A 23,580-nucleotide genomic window follows, 5' to 3' on the forward strand; every position below is an offset into this window, starting at 1 on the left:
CTTTTTATACGAAAATCACAATTTTCTTGGTGTACCAAAAATATTCTGGTTATTATTGCGACCATAACTTCTTAATTAACAATTTAGTTGTTGCTAAACTATTTGTTCGATTGTCGCTGCGGAGAATAAAGACCAAAATGTAAAACAGGATTTCTATAGTATACCCTATTCCACGAACATACGCCTGTTTTGGATTACTTCGACAACGAATATTTTACTGTGCAAAATAAATAGAACGAAAGTAAATTGCAAATTACATTGTTGTTTATTGGAATAATTATTACCGCCATTTACTTTCGTACTTCTTATTTTGCACAGTAAAATATTCGTTGTCGAAGTAATCCAAAACAGGCCTATGTTCGTGGAATGGCCCATAAGATTGAACTTATATCTAATTAAATTCCGAAATATGATATTAAAATTGTAATAGGTGATTGAAATGCCAAAGTGGGGAATATACCGAAAAACTACTGAAGGTAAAAGTAAACATGACGAAAGTAATGAGAATGGGAAAATGTTGGTAGGCTTTGCGTAGGAGAATGACTTGAGAATTATGAGTAGGTACTTACTTCGACCACAAGCAAACACACAAAGAAACATGGATCGCTCCAGATGGCAGAACACGCAACCAAATCGACCACGTCCTAGTGGAGAGCAAGCAAGCGAAATTAATAACAGACGTTAGAACATATCGAGGGGCAGACGGGGATTCGGATCACATACTAATGATCACGAAATTAAGAGAAACTATCCCAAAGGTCAGAGAACAGAGAATAGCAAATAGAAAATTTGACGTCGTCAAACTAAAAAATAAAGAAACCGCTGAAAATTTCTAGGCAGAGGTGACAGCAAAACTACTTCAAAGCGAAAAGCAAGGTGACATTGAAATGGAGTGGGGAATAATAGAATAAACTATGAAGGAAACAGCGCATAAACGGTTAGGACCAGTTAAGAAGGGAAGTTTTTTTAAGGCTACTCATCCTTCCAACTACATAGAAATGGCGAATACTAAAACGAACGGATATGGTCCCCAGGTGGGTATGGTATGTTATGCCAAGTCCCACACCCAGAAAAGGGTCTGCCTCGTGGAATCTGGGGGAGGCAAGAATTCGCTTAGTACACACAAAATGCACATCGGAACATATAACATCAGAACGATGAGGACAGAAGATAACCTAGAAGAGTTGCAAGAAGAACTTAAGACCATACAATGGGACGTAGTAGGCTTATGCGAGACAAGGCTTAAAGGCGAAGAAACGACTCTACTAAAATCAGGGCACACTTTGTACCAATACAATTCAGGAAATAACCAAGGTATAGGAGGCGTAGGCTTTTTGGTACATAAAAGAATTGAAAACTTGGTAACTAAATTCCAAGCGATTTCTAATAGAGTTATCTATCTGGTAATAAAACTAAATTGTAGATACAGCATTCAAATAATCCATTGTTATGCGCCAACTTCTTCTGCAGATGATGAAGAGGTAGAACAACTTTATGAAGACATTACAAGAGCCAGAAACCTAGAGAAAACATATTACGTAATAATTACGGGAGATTTCAACGCTAAAATAGGAAAGAACGAAAATAACAACGACAATTAATATATTGGAAATTTTGGACTGGGAAGTAGAAATCACAGGGGAGATATGCTCGCAAATTTCCTCAGCAAAGAAAAGCTATTCTGCTTAAACACATTCTACCAGAAAAAGATGCAGAGAAAATGGACGTGGCACAGCCCAGACGGCAAAGTAAAAAATGAAATTGACTTTATACTCTCTAACTTCAAAAACATTGCTAAAGATGTTACTGTAATAAATTCTGTCGACACTGGTAGTGACCATCGATTAGTTAGGGTGCGAATAGAAGTAAATACGAAATTCGATAGAAGAAAATTATTAACACAGGATAAATTACCAAACATAGAAGCACTCGAAATGAATCAAGAGGAATATCAAAGTGAACTAAAAAAGAAACTAGGACCTTTACCAGTATTCAACACGAAAGATATAAATGAAATAACACAAAATTTAACGAATGACATAACATCAACTACAAAAAAGATCTGTGGTAAAAATAAAAATCCGAGAAAAACGAAACTTAAACAAACAACACTGGATTTAATGGAAGAAAGAAGAAGAACATCTAAAGAATTACCAGAATATAAGGCTATCAACAATAAAGTTAAAAAGAGCATAAGGTCAGACTTGCGGGCAAATCATCGAAAACAATAGAAACATGAGAGTATTGAAATCAAATTTAACTAAAGGAAAATCGAAGATAACTAAAATCAAAAACCAACAGGGGAATACGGTGACGGAAAAAACTCAAATAATCAAGGAAATACAAACGTTCTACAAGAATCTTTATACATCCACTATACAGAACCCCGGAACAGACCATAAAACAATTCTAAACGTCGGCTCCGAAACTCTCCCTAAAATAACTTCTTCGGAAATTAGACATGCCTTACAGCAAATGAAGAATAAAAAAGCTCCTGGCGAGGATCATATAACGTCTGAAATGTTAAAAATGGGTGGCAACACCGTTGTAGAGGTTGTGGAAGTCTTGCTGAATATGTGTCTAATAGAGAAAAGAATACTCAATCTGTGGGAAAACGCCGAAATAATACTTTTACACAAGAAAGGAGACACTACTAATATTGAAAACTGCAGGCCTATAAGTTTGTTGTAACATTTATACAAATTGCTAACAAGAATAATAACCAACCGCATAACACAAAAACTTGATTTATATCAACCGGTTGAACAGGCGGGATTTCGAAAAGGGTTTGGTACTAACGATCACTTACAAACCATCAGAACACTGGTAGAAAAAACCACAGAATATAATGTACCCTTAGATATGGCATTTATTGACTTTCACAAGGCTTTCGATAGTATTGAAACCTGGTCCTTTTTGTCAGCCCTAAGGGATGCTCCAATAGACTCACGGTACACTACACTCATTAAAAACATTTATGAACAGGCCACATTCCACATCAAAATCAATGAAGACCAAAAAACCGAAAAAATACGCCTTGGTAAAGGTATTAGACAAGGTGATACTATTTCACCAAAACTTTTTACCTTAGCATTGGAAAATGTATTCAAACAGCTCGACTGGGAGGAAAAAGGTCTAAACATTGATGGTGTACGTTTGAGTCATTTGAGGTTTGCGGATGGCATAGTATTATTCAGTACAGATATCAAGGAACTGGAACAAATGATGAAGGAACTAAACCAGCAGTCAAATAAAATGGGTCTCAAAATGAATCTTCAGAAAACAAAAATAATTAGTAATGTACAAACTAATCTTGTTATTGACAACGTCAGTCTTGAAAATGTAGACCACTATATATATATATATATATATATATATATATATATATATATATATATATATATATATATATATATATATATATCTTGGACATACCATTAAAATCGGCAAAGAAAACCAAATAGCCGAAATAAAAAGACGCATACAATTGTCTTGGGGAGCTTTCGGCAAGTTAAGCTTTATCTTGAAGAATAGAGATATACCAATGTGTCTAAAACGTAGAGTTTATGACAAATGTATCTTGCCTGTAACTACATATGGACTGGAGACCATGGCCTTTACAAAGAAAACCTTAGAGCAGCTCAGTACAACTCAAAGAGCGATGGAGAGGGCCATGCTAGGGATTAGTTTGAGAGACAAAATTCGAAATATCGACATTCGTGAAAGAACAAGGATTACTGATGTCGCAGAACGTATAGCAAGGCTCAAGTGGCAATGGGTCGGACATGTTGCCCGAGATAATCCCGAAAAATGGACACATAGACTAACAAACTGGAGACCAAGAGAGAACAGGCGAGGAGTAGGCAGACCGCAGAAGAGGTGGGCAGATGATATCAAACAAATCGCGGGCAAACAGTGGATGAGAATTGCCAAGAGTAGAAATCGATGGAAGCAAATGGAAGAGGCCTATGTCCAGCAGTGGACGAACACAGGCTGAAGAAGAAGAGAAGAAGAAGAAGGGAAGAGACAAATAATGGTTTGAAACCGATTGCAAAAAAGCCTTAACAAACGGAATGAGGCAAGACTAAAATATATGGATAAACCAAGTGACAAAAATAGGATTGAATATGAAGCGACGAGAAGAAACGCGAAAAAAAATGTAGGAGGAAGAAAAGATAGCATATGGATAAATAGCTTCAAGAGATTGAACAACATTATATTAATAAAAATGTAAGGAACTTCTACTAGGAGGCGAAAAGGAGCAGTGGCCAATGTGCAAGAACATAGAATTACTACAAGAGTAAGGAAGGGTACCTAATAGGAGATAAGCAGGGGAAGGTAAATAAATGGCAGGAGCATTTTAGAGAGATGCTTAATGAAGAACCGGATGGAAGGGATGAGGGGTAATAGGAAATGATAGAGGTAGTTAACGACCCGGCGGAAACAACGGAGACTGGAACCGTGGAAGAAATAAGAGAAATCATGAATAGCATGAAAAACAATAAAAGTGCAGGCAGCAATGGTGTTACTGCAGAATTAATAAAGCATGGGGGAGAAGCACTTATAACACGAACATGTAGCCCGCTGACGAAAATCTGGGAGCTAGAGGAAATGCCAAAACTATGGAAAGAGGCAATAGTATGTCCCATTCATAAGAAGGGAGACAGTGTGCGAAAACTACAGAGGTATCACTCTCCTGGATGCGATGTAACATATAAGGTACTCTCCAGAGTCATAAGAAGCAGACTGGAAAGGCACTTAAACGAGCAGGTTGGTGAATACCAGGGAGGATTCAAAAAGGGCAGGTCCACCATAGATCAAATATCCTTGTTGAAAATGATTCAGTACGTACGAGCAACCTAAACTTCCTCTTTATAGATTTCAAACAAGCTTACGATTCTGTGATTAGAAGGCGTCTGTACCAGGCTCTAAGAGTACTCGGAATTCCGGAAACAATGATCAGACTAGTAGAAATGACCTTAATGAAGACATATAATAGGGTAAGGATAGAAGGAAGCCTAACAGAAAAATTTGGAGTTAAAAGGGGTCTAAAGGAAGGAGATCCGCTGTTCACAGTACTCTTCAATTTCTTGTTGGAGACAATATTAAGAGATAGTGGAATACGAACGAAAGATATGATCTATGACAACAAAAGCCAGGTTCTGGCCTTTGCAGACGGTGTAGTGCTAATGGCTAGAACTGCAATTGAACTGCTGAGGATTTTCAAAATTTTTGAAGTAAAGGCTAAGCAATATGGACTGAGGATTAACGAGCAAAAAAACAAATTATATGGAAATGGGACCGACTGCATATGAAGAAACACCACTTAAGATTACCACAGACAACGAGAGTAAATAGTATTGCCTTAAAAAGGTGACAGAGTTTGAGTGTCTAGAAATAACTCTAACGAGTAAATGGGAAGAAAGCCAAGAAATTGAGAAGAAAATTTCGAGAGGAAGGAAAATTTTCGGAGCACCACACAAACTACTAAGAGCAAAAAATATTTCCAGAGAGGCAAAATTGAGATTATACCGAACAGTGATCTAGACCCACAGTCCTTTACGGAAGCGAAACATGGATAATGAACAAAAATCATGAGGGTATGCTGAACAGCTGGGAGCGGAGTGTCCTAAGGAAGATATTCAAGGAAGTAAAGGACGATGAAAACGTTTGGAGGAGATGAACAAATGCAGAGATCAGAGAGCTGCACAGGAAACCAGAAATAAGCCAGATCGTCAGAACAAAGGGACTTGGTTAGGTCATCTTGCGAGAATGGCGGAGGGAAGGTGGGCAAAGGACTCGCTGATGAGAGGAGAACGAAAGAGGACAAGAGGACGACCAAGAGAAAATTGGTTAGATGCGTGTAAGGAAGACATGGAAACAGAAGACCTGTCCATGGACAGGAGAAAATGGAGGAAAACCGTGAAGAAATTCCAAGCCATGAACCTTTAAGGCATGTTAAGCTACAAATATATACATTTAAGTTAGTTCAATATTAATAAATAATTACTTGCCTAAAATTTTAGTTGAAAATCAAAGATTTTATTGGGAAAATCTGAATTTTTCGAAGAAGATATTCGTTGAAGGAAATGGGAAAAAACATGCAGAATGAAATTACAATGAATTTTTATTCTAATGGTTTTGATTTAAAGTTTGAGTTACATAGCAGTAACTAAAAAAAATGAAGATTTTGGAGCGCTAATAATAAATGCTATAAAAAATATCTTAATGTCCGACTGGTATATTATTTGACAAATAATGACATGATTTCGAAGTCAGTTAAGTAGATAATGACCTAGGGCGTCATTTTGAAAAATATTTTGAAAATATTTATTATATTTTGAAAAGTAACGCCCTAGGGCATTAAATTTAAATAACTATGTTTTTTTTGTTATGGAATGGACTTTATGTCAATCAGCCAGTCACAATATGACTACTATATCAAGCAGATTAAATATTTAAAGACCGTAAGTCCATAAAATATCAATAACGAAGAAAAATTAGTGCAATAGCTGTTGAGAGGTAATTTATGTACTGAAATAAAGAGATGGTACTAAGCTAAGGTAAGCTAATTATAGCCTCCGTTCAACATCATAGGTGTGTTCAAAAACGATCTACAAAAATTTAATAACAATAGCAATAGGAAATAACTAGTTAAATACTATCAAGTTGACAAATAGCAACAAAGTAAAACTATGGTTGCCACAATCAAAACTCAATCAAATTTTTCGCATATAAAGAATAATTTAGTAGGACATTAAACGTTGAAGGCACCACGGGAATTATAGATAATAACGCTTTCAGTCAGCGTATAGCCCTCGGGCCAAAGACCCTCGGTATAAACACCATTGACCTCAAGCGTTATCCTTATAATACCCTTGGTACCTTAATAACTATAATATTCGTTTCCAGCAATAAAATAGCTGCTAAATAACTTTTCCTTGTTTTTTTCCAATTTCTCAGAATATAAAAATCTTATATGCAATGAATTTGACTAAAATCGCTTTACACTCAGCAACTTGATCATAGTCCTCGCTAATAATAATGTTTGACCACAGATTCCTATGATGTTAGCATGTATATACTTAATTATTTTATGCAACTATAAAAATTATAGTTGCACTGACAAAAAGGTTGCATGCAGGGCCGGCTTGATATGTTTAACTAGAATTAAAAAATTATAATGTATTTCTTTGTACGCACTATCTTATGATTACAACAAAACTAGTGTCTCTATACTGCAGGAGTACCATTATGTATACATAACAAACTTCTCTATCGATAAAAAATAATGTATAAAACATTTTACATAGGTAATGTATAAAACATATTAATAACATTGCTATATACCTTTCCTGATTTTTTGGGATTGAAAATAAGCTAAATCCACCTTTTTGTGTGACAGCCACGATATATGCAAGAACACCGTCCTTTGTTCTTAGACATTTCAACAGTAAATAAACCACTACACACACCACACACAAATAAAACCTAAATTTATTGTAAAATCTAAATACAAAGTCTAAAATCTAAATATAAAAGTATGTATGTCAAAAATAACAGATATAAAAACTAACGCCGTTTCTGTACAATTAAAAAAGCCACTGTCACCAAAGCTCTTTGACTTTGACATTAAAATATATAGTCCTGTCGCCAGGGTGGGTACAACGGCCTCCTTAATTCAGATGGAGTTACCCAAGTTTTTTTTATGTATTTTGACCCGTAGAACACGAATTTTTTGGGTAACACTTGATCCAGATGTCGATAAGTTTGTATAAACAAAGAACTTGAGGAATTACATAACAGCGATTTTTCGCAAAACAAAACATTTTTTTGTATTTTTTGGGTGATTTTCAGCAAAAAATGGTCTTAAAAGTTTTTTCGTAGGATGCATAGTTTTAGAGATAAACGCTGGTTGAAAAAATCGAAAAAGTGCAATTTTTGAACCCGAATAACTTTTGATCAAAAAATAAAATAGCAATTCTGCTTACTGTATTTGAAAGTTCAAGTCAAATTCTATCAGTTTTGATTATTTCCATTGCTAAAAATTAAGTTTTTATTTGTTAAACAAAGCCATAAACATATAGTGTTCCCCGTGCAAAATGCATGCGTTTTAATGTACGTAATCTACGTAGAAATTGTCTGTATGCGGCCTACTCGTTCGATTTCAAATGGGAAATGCATTGAAAACATCATTCAATCACTATGTGTTTATAGCTTTGTTTAACAATAAAAAAATTAATTTTTAGCAATGAAAGTAATCAAAACCGATAGAACTTGACTTGAACTTTCAAATGCGGTAAGCAGAATTGCTATTTTATTTTTCAATCAAAAGTTATTCGGGTTCAAAAATTTCAATTTTTCGATTTTTTCAAAGTTCAACCACGTTTATGTCGAAAACTATGCATCCTACGAAAAAACTTGTAAAAACATTTTTTGCTTAGAATGACCCAAAAAATACAAAACAACGGTTTGTTTTGCCAAAAATCGCTGTTATGTGATTCCTCAAGTTCTTTGTTTATAACAATCTTATCGACATCCGGATCGACTGTTACCCAAAAAATTCGTGTTCTACGGGTCAAAATACATAAAAAAAACTTGGGTAAGTCCATCTGAATTAAGGAGGCCGTTGTACCCCCACTGGCGACAGGACTAATATTATAACATGTTTTGTTAAAAAAAATTGGTTCATGAAAATCGCTATCGTGTCACTTGTTGTCGTTGGCATATACTTATATATTATTATCATAGACAGAGTGTCATTAAGAGCGAAGTGACGACACCATCTTTTTTATTTGGCTCAGTGCTGTTTCGCTCTTACGCATAGTAAAGCTGCGACTGTAGTCCTCCCCTTCCGTGCCTATACTCACACTGAATGTCATCCTAGTTTCTCGATACAATGTGCTAGAAAGAGCTATCGTAACCAGTCCAAAAGATCTTGTTGTCAGGAAGCGCGGAGGGTAGGCTCACTCCAAGGTTCTTAGACATTACTAAAAGACATTACTTAGACATTAGTAAAAGTCTAATAACCGTGGGCTCACTCTATGTTAATATATAGGTACCTCTACGGTCGTTAGTGTATTCTGTGGTTTGACATAAATAATTATTGAGGTTCTTCTTCTTTATTCAAAAGAAAATTATTGAAACCATTTTCCAGTAAAAAATTAAAATGTCTATATTTTATTCATGACATACCTAATCGCCTACTAAATTAGCGAACAGGATTTACGCGAACATTTTCAATTGTAAAAAACTGTCAAAAAATTGTAGTTACTTTTCGTATATAACAAAACGAGATAGTGAAAATAAAATTAATTTTAAAACATAGATATACATAACTGATATATTTACAATCTATGTTTTAATTTGTTGCAGATTATATTTGTGCCTGAAGTTAACTTTCAACATGATCTCGGACAAGCTATGTCTATTACTACTATCGCTGTGATTTTTAAGTGACTTTGAGGTAAGTTATATTTTATAATATCTATGTATTTATATATTTTATAATATTTTATGTATTAGGATATTGAAATGTTACATTTAGGGTTGCATTTTTTAGAGGACGCAATTTTATTTTTTTTAATGTGTAGGGGGTCAGTAAAAGCTTAAGTTTAAGTTTTTGAGGTCGCCTCCCTTTTCCCGCGGCCGCAGTCTTGGAAAAAGAGGTGCAAAGGGGATTTGCGTTGTATCTCGTAAACTAGTAAACCTACAGAGAATGTAGTTAACTCGGGAGTAGTCGCGCTCACTTCTGTAACGTCGATAGTCGCGCTCACTTCTGTAACGTCGATAGTCGCGTGTGAGATTCTATCTCAAAATACGAATTTAAAACAAATTTTTATTTTGTACTATTTTTATCTACTTTTTATATTGAATATATATATTTCTAACAATTTTATTAAAAAACCTGTGTTAACGGCCACCTGCCAACATCGGCCACCTGTCCTAAGGGCCAGTTTAAAAATTTCCCAAACCAATTATATGTAGACTACAAAAACTTACAAAACCGTCCACCTTTCTATATCGGCCAATAGTTATTTCATTTTTAGTGGCCGTTACTGACAAATTTTACTGTACAGTAAAACCTGTGTTAACGGCCACCTGCCAACATCGGCCACCTGTCCTAACGGCCAGTTTAAAAATTTCCCAAACCAATTCTATATAGACTACAAAAACTGGAAATAGCGGCCACCTTTCTATATCAGCCAACAGTTCTTTCATTTTTATTGGCCATTACTGACAGGTTTTACTTTATTACGAAAAAGGATGAAATGTGAGATTCTACCTAACGGCGCGACTACTTGCGGGTTAAAGCTAATTGGCTCTCCCAAAGCCATAAATTCCACAAAAAGAAGAAGAAGAAGAAAAAAAACTCCTACGCATTACTACACCCTTCCTCGACGCACTTACGAAATTTTTTCAAAATTACAATATTTTTCATCAACTTATCGCGAAAAAAGGTAAAAATTGAGATTCTATCTCACCGCGCGACTACTCGCGGGTTACATAAAATGTAGCAAATTAAATTTTCTACAGTTTTATTTATAATCCTTTTTATCGTCAAGTGACCAGCAAAAAAGTTATAAACAAAAATAAGTAAAACTATTGTACCAAGTTTCCTTTTGGAGGTTATAACTTTTTTTTCAGTTCATTTCAATGAACTGTCAACACCGATGGAATGGGCAAGAAGTGAATTTAATGACGCCAGGATGAGATAGCGCTAGTCAGGGAAGGAGGGAAGGTAGTGGCCATCTTTCCTAAACAAAAAATTTATAGTGGTAGTCAGCGTTACCAGCTTGGGGTATTTTTCCATAATTTTGGAGTAATTTGAAAGCGTCTAGAGGAATTTTTCTAAGCAGAAATGATTGGGGAGGGACACTTATGAGTTATTTTAAGGGGTCATGGTAAATTAAATTTGCGTATATACGTAGAACTGTATAATTATATTCTCATATAATCGAAGACGATAAGACCTATGAATTTTTCCAGGGCCTTCTGTTGATAAGTAGTATAATTTTGGTTTACTGTTCTCTACATTTGACTACTAATTTATTAAAATGCGGCAAAAATTTAAATTTAAGGGGTTTGAGCTTTAATTTGAGGGAATTTCAGTTTCTAAGTGGGGGATTTATAAAATCACATCTGGCAACTCTGGTCATTATGATAATATCCAACCAATGAAGAAGTCAAAATTTCCCTGACAAGCTCTGTCTCTCTCTAGGACCTCTCACTTGTATGTTGGCCGCAATCTCGCTTCACTGTTTGAATGGGATGGGGCCATTCCATCCGTGTTGATAGTTAATTGGTTCATTTACAATAAAATGACAGCAATTTTGTAGAGAGTACTGAAAGTAAACGAGGAAAAAACTAAGATGATGGCATCAACACCCAACAATAGAGCCAGAAACATCGGTCACCAATTCTCTGTTGATAAATCTACCTTTGAAGTGGTGGACAAATTCACATACTGAGGCTCCCTAATCACCAAGGAGAACGTCATGACGGAAGAAATCAAGCGAAGGATAATCCTAGCGAACAAATGCTATTTTGGACTGAGTAGACATATGAGAAGCAGAAATTTAAGCCAAAAAAAAAATAACCATATACAAAACCCTTATACAACCAGTGTTGACATATGGATCGGAGACATGGACCATCTCCAAGACAGATGAAAACCTTCTGCTTATATTTGAACGAAGGATCCTGAGAGGCATATTCGGTGGCATCTGTGAAAATGGTATTTGGAGGAGGAGGTACAACTACGAGATATACCACAGATATAAACATATATTTGGTGGTAAAGACGTAGTATCTCTTATAAGAATAGGAAGACTAAGATGAGCAGGACATCTAGCAAGATCACAGCATAACAACCCTCCTAGAAGAATCCTTATGTCACAACCTGTGGGAAGTAGAAATAGGGGTAGGCCAAAACTTACATGGAAAGATGGTGTAGATGAGGATGGGAGAAAAATAGGCACAGCAAACTGGCAACGGTTGGCAGTGGATAGGACTGACTGGCGTAATAGACTTGGGAAGGTCGATGCTCTTTCATAGGGCTGTAGCACTATTGATGATGATGATTTTGTAGAGAGTTTTTCAACAAACAGTTTTCACTATAAAGTTAATTTTAATTATTTGTCTAGGTTTACAGCACTCCCTTGACCAGATTCTCGAATGCTCATAGAAATACAATAGGAACAAAACGTTAGGCTTAGTTATCTATCTATATTTATTTTTTTATTTATACAATTTATTATGATCTTAACAGTCCTATGCTTATTAAACTATTTTTGACATTTCTCCCTACTACAAAACTTAGAACCCTAATCATGTAGAAAAGGCCCAAGTACAGGTAAACAGAGTCAACAAAAACCCTCCAAAGTCACTTGCACCGCATAAACGAACGTCTGTCATCTCTTCTCCTCGCAGTTGCAGACAAATTTGTTTTACTGTAGTTGTTTGAGGATAAATCGCCGGTCCGAACGAATAATGACGCACCTGCAAAAAGCAACATTCGTCAAAAGAGCAAAAAACGATTTTAAAATGTTTAAAATAGGGATTAAATGAAGAGTAATCGTCCAGGAGCATCGGTATGTCATTTTGGTCTTACGATGGCTTTTATTTTCATCAATATTGGTTCGAATTTCATTATCTTAATTTAATCCCCCCATTTAAATTGCCCGTAATGCGAATTAAATTATAATTCATACAAAGGTAAACAGGCATTGACAAAATTTGCAGTTACGTCATTTTTCTTCCGGACCAGACTGAAGATCTGCCTGCGATTACTGTTATTATAGATTATCCTAGGTGGCACAGCAGTCGGTTTCCTTCTACTTATTCTTACAGTTGTGCTATATATTTTGCCACGTGCAGTCGTATTAAAAATTGTGAAAAAAAAGTATTTTGAGTTTTATCGATAATAGGTACTATTAAGAGTCTTGTGAGTAAAATTTATATTTTTGTGATTTTGAAAAAAGCATTTTGAATTTTTTTAAGTGTGCATCGTGTGGTTGTTTTATTTGTAAGGAACTTCTGGGAAAAAATATTTGTCAGTGAGAAAGTCGAGCCATCTTTACTCAGCATTGTTGGCGGACGTTTTTTCGTCTCTTTACATAGCGGAAATAAAGACGATCTTGAAACCCTGAGATACAAACGATTCGCTAAAACAGTGACAAAAAGCATCATCTAATCTCTTCTCACTTCCTCCAAAACAAGATGCAGCCCGTTTCCACAGACTCAGAGACAATTTTGGATACGAATCCAAACTTCCAAGCCTCCAGTAGCCCTCGAGATTATTAAATTCATCTTTTTCATCTCGAAACTGGAAATGCGTGTGGTTGCCGAAAAGCAGGCCTCAAATGTCCAGCAGTGTGTCTCCATTGTGGTGGTGAAACCTGCAGCAATATCGTGGACATATCAGAAATTGAAGAAAATTAATTGGAAGATGAACTACCGACAATGACGCCAACCTTAACTACCATTATACCACAAAAATTCACCTCGGATATTTATGCCAGAAAATAAATCTGAAAAATGGCAAAATCTCGCAATTTTTTTGTCCAGCATCGATTTGTACAAAAATTTGGGATTAGGCTTATTTCACCCTTTAGTTCATTTTCTATATGGAGCTGTTGTACGCTTTTAGATTTTAATGGTGAAAACTACCCCTAATTTTAAATAATTATAAAATAACATTTTAAACTTTAATATGGTCTCAATTTGGTTTTTATTATTTAAATAATAATTGTTCTATGCTTTAGGATATAATATTATAATATTTCAACCCCTAAAATCACCCTTGTTGGACCTAAAGCTAAAAATTTTATTTATCCTAATATATTGTTTTCGGCTTGCATCGATTTGCTTAAAAATTTGGGACTAGGATCATCTCACACTGTACCTCATATTGTATATCATACTCAAGGGCGTTGATTATTTTTGGGTTTTGATTGGTTAAATAATGATTGTTTTGTGCTTTAGGATATAATATCATAATATTTAAACAATAAAGAACCACCCTTAATAACATTGCAATTTTTATTAACGTTGGTGAGGAATCAACGAAATATTATACACTCACACACGTAGACACATGAGCAGATGTTTCTTCTTTTCTATCTTTCGATTTGAATGGAGAAAGTGGAACATATTAAAACGTATTACTGCCGAAAAACCGGTTCTGTGGTATTTATACATACATTGAAAATGCTCTATTACACCCCAAGTGGGCTATTCGAATTTTTCGAAAAAAAAATTCATTTTATCAAGATATTTCCTTCATTTTTGGTGATAAATTGTTTTGTGTTTTCAAACATGATTTTGCAGGGTTTTTGAAGAGATGCAAGACTATGTAAATTCAATTCCATAAGATCCCTTAGTTTTTGAGTGGGGTGAGTTTAAAGGGCTCGAATAAGGGGGTGTTTGCTCGTATATATAGCTGTACCTCGCTAAATATGCACTATAAACAAAATCTAGACACAGACGAATTTCAGTTACCCATTTAGCGCCAAAGGTGGGAAAACGCACCATTTTTTTGCAGAATTTTTTTTGACAATTTCGTTAATTTTTTTTAAATCTTTGTATTTTTTAAGCAACCAGAAGATATAAGCGTAACTAAATTTAATTTTGTTTAATTTCCAAACTCATGCTTTTATCACAAAAATATTTTCTAAATGTCCGACATTTTCAATCCTTCGACACAACTTTATTTTTACTGTAGTAATTTTATTGGCATAACACTTTTGTGCTCAAATAAATTAAAACATTATTTTTTTAACCTATTTGTACACCAATTGTTATAAAAATACAAAAAAAACTATTTTCTGAGTCATCAAATCTCGTGTTTGAAAATAATGGTTCGATAACGAACCATTGGCGGAAGTCGACATATAATCCTGTCTGATCAGGAATAAGTTCAAGGAGATGCACAGGCAGTAATTTGTTGGGATATTTCTTTATTATGTGTAAAAACACGTATTCACTATGCTTGCGCTCCGAGCTCCTGCAACTGCTCCACATAGTGGACACATTTGGCGCTCCCGGACTGTGCAATTTTGCGCACTCTGCCGCGGCGTTCCAATCTGTGGCGGTTTATATGTAAGGGAGCGCATACCGTATCGATTGGATGAGTTGCAGGGAGCGCGGAGCGCAAGAAGTTCGTGAGCATAGTGGATGGTTGGCGCTTTCGGACCATGCAACAGTGTGTGCTCCGCCTAAACGGTCCAATAGGTGGCGGTTTATATGTAGAGGAGCGCATACATGTAGATGGGAGCAGTTGCAGGGAGCGCGGAGTGCAAGAGGTTCGCGAACATAGTGGATGGTTGGCGCTCCCGGACTGTGCAACAGTGCGCCAACGACCGTGCGGCAGTGCCAACATGTCGATTTGTCGAATTTATGTAACTGGCACAGTGCAAGATACAGGATTGGAAAGTGTAAACTGGAAATATCTAAAATAATTTCTAAAAAGATAGAGGGCCGTTCGACTTCGTTTTTGAGAAAGAAGCTGAAGAAGCTGTAGGCAATGTTCTAACCATACTATTTTTGTTTATCAAAACTTCCAGATCCATTTACACTCTAATTGTTTTGAGGCTTTTCACAAAAAAATAAAATTGTGGTATTTCCGCCAAAGGTCCGAAAACGAACCATTTTGTTGTTGTGACACCTGCCATTATCAAAGCGTAAAACAATTTTTTTACGAATGTTTAAGTTTATTTTACTCTAGTGAATCAAATATATTACATATTATTGCAGTATTTCTTTGCTTGGCGGTTAATGGGTTAAAAAAGCTACAATCTAGTACTGCATCATTTTTTTCGTATCTCCAGTATTTTCGGATATAATTTGAAGAAAAGAGTAAAAAATACGAAATTGCAAAAAATCAATTTACCTCTAAACTCCAATTTTTCTAAAATTAGGCCCTTTAAATAGGTCAATCTTCTTGAGCGAATTGACAATACATATATAAAAAGAATTTCAGAAGGGTGAAGATCAATTTTAATTAGGAGGGTATTTAGGGGGTTGCTTTCATTGATTTTTTTCGTAGATAAAAGTAGGTACCTACATAATTTTGATCATAAGTCGCTCAATTTTTATGCTAGAAACTTTTTTAATTTTTTTTGAAAGATCTAATAATTGTATACTTAAAAAAAGATTGTGTAAGTTTTTCTCAAAAAATGCAAAGTTTTCCCGTTTTTTGACTTTGAATATTGCAAATTACGCATTTGACGAAAAAGGCTAACTTTTAACATGCCGTATCTCAGTTTGTATTGGTTGTAGAAAAATTATAAAGAAGGATTTTGTTTGTGTTTCTAAAAGATAGAGTTTTGATCTCTACAGTTTTTTTGATTGAGTGCATATATTTTGAGTTATTCTCAAAAAAACCCTCTAAAAAGTTTATTTTTTCGGCGAAAAACTTACTTTCAACGTCGAATAACACGAAAAATATTAGTTTTACGAAGAAAACGTAAAATACATTTTTTTCTTAGAATTACTTACCTTTTCCATCGATTTCCATAATTAAAGTGTAATAAAAAATTCCCACCCCCGAGATGGGGTGGTAACCAATGTGCTATTCCCTACCTTCTGTGAAAATTTCAAGTGAATCTATGCTGGGCGAAAAAAAGAGTTGCAGAAGGGTGAAGATCAATTTTATTTAGAAGGGTAGTTAGGGGGTTGTTTTCACTGATTTTTTCGTAAATAAAAGTAGGTACCTACCTAATTTTGATCATAAGTTGCTCAATTTTTATGCTGGAAACTTTTTTAGTTTTTTTTAGATCTAATTGTATACTTAAAAAATTATTTTGTAAGTTTTCCTCAAAAAATGCAAAGTTTTCCCGTTATTTGACTTTGAATATTTCATATTACGCATTTGACGAAAAAGGCTAACCTTTAACATGCCGTATCTCAGTTTGTATTGGTTGTAGAAAAATTATAAAAAAGGATTTTGTTTGTGTTTCTAAAAGATAGAATTTTGATCTCTACAGTTTTTTTTATTAAATGCATATATTTCGAGTTATTCTCAAAAAACCCTCTAAAAAGTCGATTTTTTCGGCGAAAAACTGTTACTTTCAACCGCGAATAACTCGAAAAATATTAGTTTTACGAAGAAAACGTAAAGCACATTTTTTTTAGAATCACTTACTTTTTCCATCGATTTCCATAATTAATAATAAAAAATTGCCACCCCCGAGATTGGATGGTAACTACCCCCAAGGTATTAACGTACAGCGGCATGATATTGAAAATTATCATTGGGCTATTCCCTACCTTCTGGACGAAAAAAGAATTGCAGAAGAGTGAAGATCAATTTAAATTAGGAGGGTAGTTAGGGGGTTGTTTTCACTTATTTTTTCGAAGATAAAAGTAGGTACCTACCTAATTTTGATCATAAGTCGCTCAATTTTTATGCTAGAAACTTTTTTATTTTTTTAAGATCTAATTCTACAGTTAAAAAATTATTGTGTAAGTTTTCCTCAAAAAAATGCAAAGTTTTCGCGTTATTTGACTTTGAATACTTAGTTTAAATTGCGCATTTGACGAAAAAGCCAAACTTTTAGCATGCCGTAACTCAGTTTGTATTGGTTGTAGAAAAATTATAAAGAAGGATTTTGTTTGGGTTTCTAAAAGATAGAATTTTGATCTGTACACTTTTTCTATTAAAGGCATATATTTCGAGTTATTCTCAAAAAACCGTCTAAAAAGTCGATTTTTTCGGCGAAAAACTGTTACTTTCAACCGCGAATAATTCAAAAAATATTAGTTTTGCGAAGAAAACGTAAAGCATATTTTTTTCTTTTTACTTACGACTCACTTACTTTTTCCATCGATTTCCATAATTAAAATATAATAAAAAATTCCCACCCCCGAGATGGGGTGGTAACCACCCCCAAGGTTTTAGCGTACAGCGGCATGACATAGATAGAAAATGATCATTGGACTATTCCCTACCTTCTGTGAAAATTTCAAGTGAATCCATGCTGGACGAAAAAATTGCGAGCCAAAATGCTTCATTTCCTGACCTAACTGATGGTTCAGATCTTCACTCGCAGCCTGGACCATCGAAAAAAATGAAAAAATGATAACTATGATTGATCTTTTTCAATATATTATTATAATAATAAATAATATTATTTTGTCTAGAAATTGTCCGTGGATTAGGCCTACTGGGGATACCACACAAAAAAGCGCCTCCAGGCTCTACCTCGTAGGTGGCGGGGGAAAGGGTCAAAAATAGGCTAACAATAGCATTGGAATAACAATAGCATAATATATATAGCATAATTGGCATAATTGGCAATAATAGCATAATTGGAATAACAATAGCGTCTCAAAAGGTGGGTTCATTGCATCGCGATGGTTTGCCTTAAAAGAGGCAGAATGTTTATATTTCCTTCAGAGTTGTGACTGCATAAACTTCACTGATGATGCATAAGGATGCTGAGATAGTTGCTATATGGAGATGGTAGTCCAACTCTGAATCGAATGTAAACAAAACCTGCCTTGAACCCTTTTTTATCTAATAGCATAATACATTACATTGTATGAATATGAAAATATATATAGATAGAAAAGTAAGCCTAACGTTTGTTTTTACTCTAATCTTTTATTGAATTCGAGAATCTGGTCAAGTTTGGAGCGCTGTAAAACCTAGACAAATAACCCGTGTTGAGCTGCCCCCCCCCCCACTTGCAAAAATTAAAAACAAACAGCCCTGATTTATGAGCTATTTATGAGCTTTCATATGCCGCAAATTAAAAATGTTGAGCTCGTTCCACTGAGCAGGAATTTAATATTTTAGTGGGGGGCTGACTCGCCCCCCCCCCCCCCCGCCCAATCACTGAAAATAGGGATATTGAATCGATTTTTGCGGCAGAATTACGAGCTATTTATGAGCTCTTGAAATTATATAGTTTCGATTTTTGAGCTCATCCCCTTCACCCCCAAACAACCCTTTAATTGATTTTACTTAAGAGAAACATGCTGAAAAAAATTAAAATATATCGTATCACGGATATTATTCCAATAGCTTATATATTCTAAGAATAAACTCTTGAATCATGCGCATTTCGATTATTGAGCTACAACCCCTTCGCAACCACCATTTTCCAGGCTTAAGAGAAAGTTCTACTTAAAATGCATTGAATTAATTATTTCGCGACTAAATATCGTTTAATAATTTATGAGCTCCCAAAATACGCGCCATTAGTTCATTAAATTGCAATTTCTTTTGTATAGTGCAGTCACTGAAGGTAAAAATCAACTATTTCGGTGAACCTTCATTGATTTTCACGAAAATTGGTGAGTGGCTAGAGGATACCTCAACAAACAAAGGTGACATGGTGCCACCTTGCACCTTTATCCTGGGGATGGACACCACCCCTTCTCGGGGGTGAAAATTATTTTATTAAAAATAACCCCACAAATCGATAGAAAGACAAATTATAAGCAGAATTTGTTATATAAAGTTATTAAAATAAATCAATACCTTTTGAGTTATTAAAGATCAAAGATTTTAATTATTCGTGAAGAAAATGCTTATTTTAAAGCGGTTTTTCGTATATCACTGAAAAACTGTAAGTTTTTATAAAAAAAGTTATCATTACCAAAATTAAAGCTTTGAAAAACCATTTATTATTAATTCATAGTGACTTATAGGTATCTAATTAAATGTATTTTTTTTTTCGGCGAGTACTCAAATCTAAATATTCAAGCCTAATTAACAGGAAAACTATGCATTTTATAAAATCCTAATGAATATATATTTGTCAAAGTACTCAGAAATACCTGTTAAATGAGCACCTAAAGAAGTTGATATCATCAAAATTAAGCAAGTAAACATGAAAATAATAGGACCCTTTCAAATTTCTAGTACAAAGTGTAAAATAAAACGAACGCCATTTCCACAAAAATTAAAATCTTTAGTAATCCCTATAAGACTTTCTTTACTTTAGCATTAGTAATGACCTTAAACATTTTTTTCTACGAGCGTGCAAAAATGTCTACTTTCGCGCACGCATTTTAGTTTAGAAAGTTTCACTTTTCCGCACGCGTGTTATTTTTCCTTAAAGTAATTATAATACATGCAATAAACTATTATTTAGATATTATTTACTAATTTATTTCAAATATATCTTATTGTGTTCCTGTTTTAATGAAATTAACGCGACAATTCGATGAAATAAAATTATTTTGACATAATTTTCGAAAGTCAAATCGGTAGACAATATTAGTCGTTTTGAATCATCGTCATGGAAACCAAGATCGTCGTCATGCTAACTAATTGTATTGAAAGTTTGGTTTTGACAACCTTGTCAAATAATTAATTGGTGTATGTATTTTCATATTAATTAAATTAATTGATTAAGATTTGGTAATTTTTTAAAGACCCTTAGAAAAAATATTGTTCCTAAATATATATATATATATATATATATATATATATATATATATATATATATATATATATATAGGAACAATATTTATTCTAAGAGTCTTTAAAAAATTACCAAATCTTAATCAATTAATTTAATTAATATGAAAATACATACACCAATTAATTATTTGACAAGGTTGTCAAAACCAAACTTTCAATACAATTAGTTAGCATGACGACGATCTTGGTTTCCATGACGATGATTCAAAACGACTAATATTGTCTACCGATTTGACTTTCGAAAATTATGTCAAAATAATTTTATTTCATCGAATTGTCCCGTTAATTTCATTAAAACAGGAACACAATAAGATATATTTGAAATAAATTAGTAAATAATATCTAGATAATAGTTTATTGCATGTATTATAATTACTTTAAGGAAAAGTAACACGCGTGCGGAAAAGTGAAACTTTCTAAACTAAAATGCGTGCGCGAAAGTAGACATTTTTGCACGCTCGTAGAAAAAAATGTTTAAGGTCATTACTAATGCTAAAGTAAAGAAAGTCTTATAGGGATTACTAAAGATTTTAATTTTTGTGGAAATGGCGTTCGTTTTATTTTACACTTTGTACTAGAAATTTGAAAGGGTCCTATTATTTTCATGTTTACTTGCTTAATTTTGATGATATCAACTTCTTTAGGTGCTCATTTAACAGGTATTTCTGAGTACTTTGACAAATATATATTCATTAGGATTTTATAAAATGCATAGTTTTCCTGTTAATTAGGCTTGAATATTTAGATTTGAGTACTCGCCGAAAAAAAAAAATACATTTAATTAGATACCTATAAGTCACTATGAATTAATAATAAATGGTTTTTCAAAGCTTTAATTTTGGTAATGATAACTTTTTTTATAAAAACTTACAGTTTTTCAGTGATATACGAAAAACCGCTTTAAAATAAGCATTTTCTTCACGAATAATTAAAATCTTTGATCTTTAATAACTCAAAAGGTATTGATTTATTTTAATAACTTTATATAACAAATTCTGCTTATAATTTGTCTTTCTATCGATTTGTGGGGTTATTTTTAATAAAATAATTTTCACCCCCGAGAAGGGGTGGTGTCCATCCCCAGGATAAAGGTGCAAGGTGGCACCATGTCACCTTTGTTTGTTGAGGTATCCTCTAGCCACTCACCAATTTTCGTGAAAATCAATGAAGGTTCACCGAAATAGTTGATTTTTACCTTCAGTGACTGCACTATACAAAAGAAATTGCAATTTAATGACCTAATGGCGCGTATTTTGGGAGCTCATAAATTATTAAACGATATTTAGTCGCGAAATAATTAATTCAATGCATTTTAAGTAGAACTTTCTCTTAAGCCTGGAAAATGGTGGTTGCGAAGGGGTTGTCGCTCAATAATCGAAATGCGCATGATTCAAGAGTATATTCTTAGAATATATAAGCTATTGGAATAATATCCGTGATACGATATATTTTAATTTTTTTCAGCATGTTTCTCTTAAGTAAAATCAATTAAAGGGTTGTTTGGGGGTGAAGGGGATGAGCTCAAAAATCGAAACTATATAATTTCAAGAGGTCATAAATAGCTCGTAATTCTGCCGCAAAAATCGATTCAATATCCCTATTTTTCAGTGGTTGGGCGGGGGGGGGGGGCGAGTCAGCCCCCCACTAAAATATTAAATTCCTGCTCAGTGGAACGAGCTCAACATTTTTAATTTGCGGCATATGAAAGCTCATAAATAGCTCATAAATCAGGGCTGTTTGTTTTTAATTTTTGCAAGTGGGGGGGGGGGGGCAGCTCAACACGGGTTATTTGTCTAGGTTTTACAGCGCTCCAAACTTGACCAGATTCTCGAATTCAATAAAAGATTAGAGTAAAAACAAACGTTAGGCTTACTTTTCTATCTATATATTTTCATATTCATACAATGTAATGTATTATACTATTAGATAAAAAAGGGTTCAAGGCAGGTTTTGTTTACATTCGATTCAGAGTTGGGCTACCATCTCCATATAGCAACTATTTCAGCATCCTTATGCATCATCAGTGAAGTTTATGCAGTCACAACTCTGAAGGAAATATAAACATTCTGCATCTTTTAAGGCAAACCATCGCGATGCAATGAACCCACCTTTTGAGACGCTATTGATATTCCAATTATGCTATTATTGCCAATTATGCCAATTATGCTATATATATTATGCTATTGTTATTCCAATGCTATTGTTAGCCTATTTTTGACCCTTTCCCCCGCCACCTACGAGGTAGAGCCTGGAGGCGCTTTTTTGTGTGGTATCCCCAGTAGGCCTAATCCACGGACAATTTCTAGACAAAATAATATTATTTATTATTATAATAATATATTGAAAAAGATCAATCATAGTTATCATTTTTTCATTTTTTTCGATGGTCCAGGCTGCGAGTGAAGATCTGAACCAGTTAGGTCAGGAAATGAAGCATTTTGGCTCGCAATTTTTTCGTCCAGCATGGATTCACTTGAAATTTTCACAGAAGGTAGGGAATAGTCCAATGATCATTTTCTATCTATGTCATGCCGCTGTACGCTAAAACCTTGGGGGTGGTTACCACCCCATCTCGGGGGTGGGAATTTTTTATTATATTTTAATTATGGAAATCGATGGAAAAAGTAAGTGAGTCGTAAGTAAAAAGAAAAAAATGTGCTTTACGTTTTCTTCGCAAAACTAATATTTTTTGAATTATTCGCGGTTGAAAGTAAGAGTTTTTCGCCGAAAAAATCGACTTTTTAGACGGTTTTTTGAGAATAACTCGAAATATATGCCTTTAATAGAAAAAAGTGTACAGATCAAAATTCTATCTTTTAGAAACCCAAACAAAATCCTTCTTTATAATTTTTCTACAACCAATACAAACTGAGTTACGGCATGCTAAAAGTTTGGCTTTTTCGTCAAATGCGCAATTTAAGCTAAGTATTCAAAGTCAAATAACGCGAAAACTTTGCATTTTTTTGAGGGAAACTTACACAATAATTTTTTAACTGTAGAATTAGATCTTAAAAAAATAAAAAAGTTTCTAGCATAAAGATTGAGCGACTTATGATCAAAATTAGGTAGGTACCTACTTTTATCTTCGAAAAAATAAGTGAAAACAACCCCCTAACTACCCTCCTAATTTAAATTGATCTTCA

The 23,580-nt window shown here is 34.2% G+C and overlaps 1 protein-coding gene across 1 annotated transcript in view; it reads left to right on the forward strand.

Moving 5' to 3' along the window:
- LOC126881647 (plasmanylethanolamine desaturase) overlaps positions 1-23,580 on the forward strand; it is a 749,932-nt gene that overhangs the window by 174,527 nt on the left and 551,825 nt on the right. The window contains exon 2 of the mRNA XM_050646023.1: positions 9,376-9,466. The gene's annotated coding sequence lies outside the window, so the exon portion shown is untranslated. The remainder of the gene's footprint in view (positions 1-9,375; positions 9,467-23,580) is intronic.

This window comes from Diabrotica virgifera, chromosome 1, assembly GCF_917563875.1.
Source record: "Diabrotica virgifera virgifera chromosome 1, PGI_DIABVI_V3a".
NCBI classification, from domain to species: Eukaryota; Metazoa; Arthropoda; class Insecta; order Coleoptera; family Chrysomelidae; genus Diabrotica; species Diabrotica virgifera.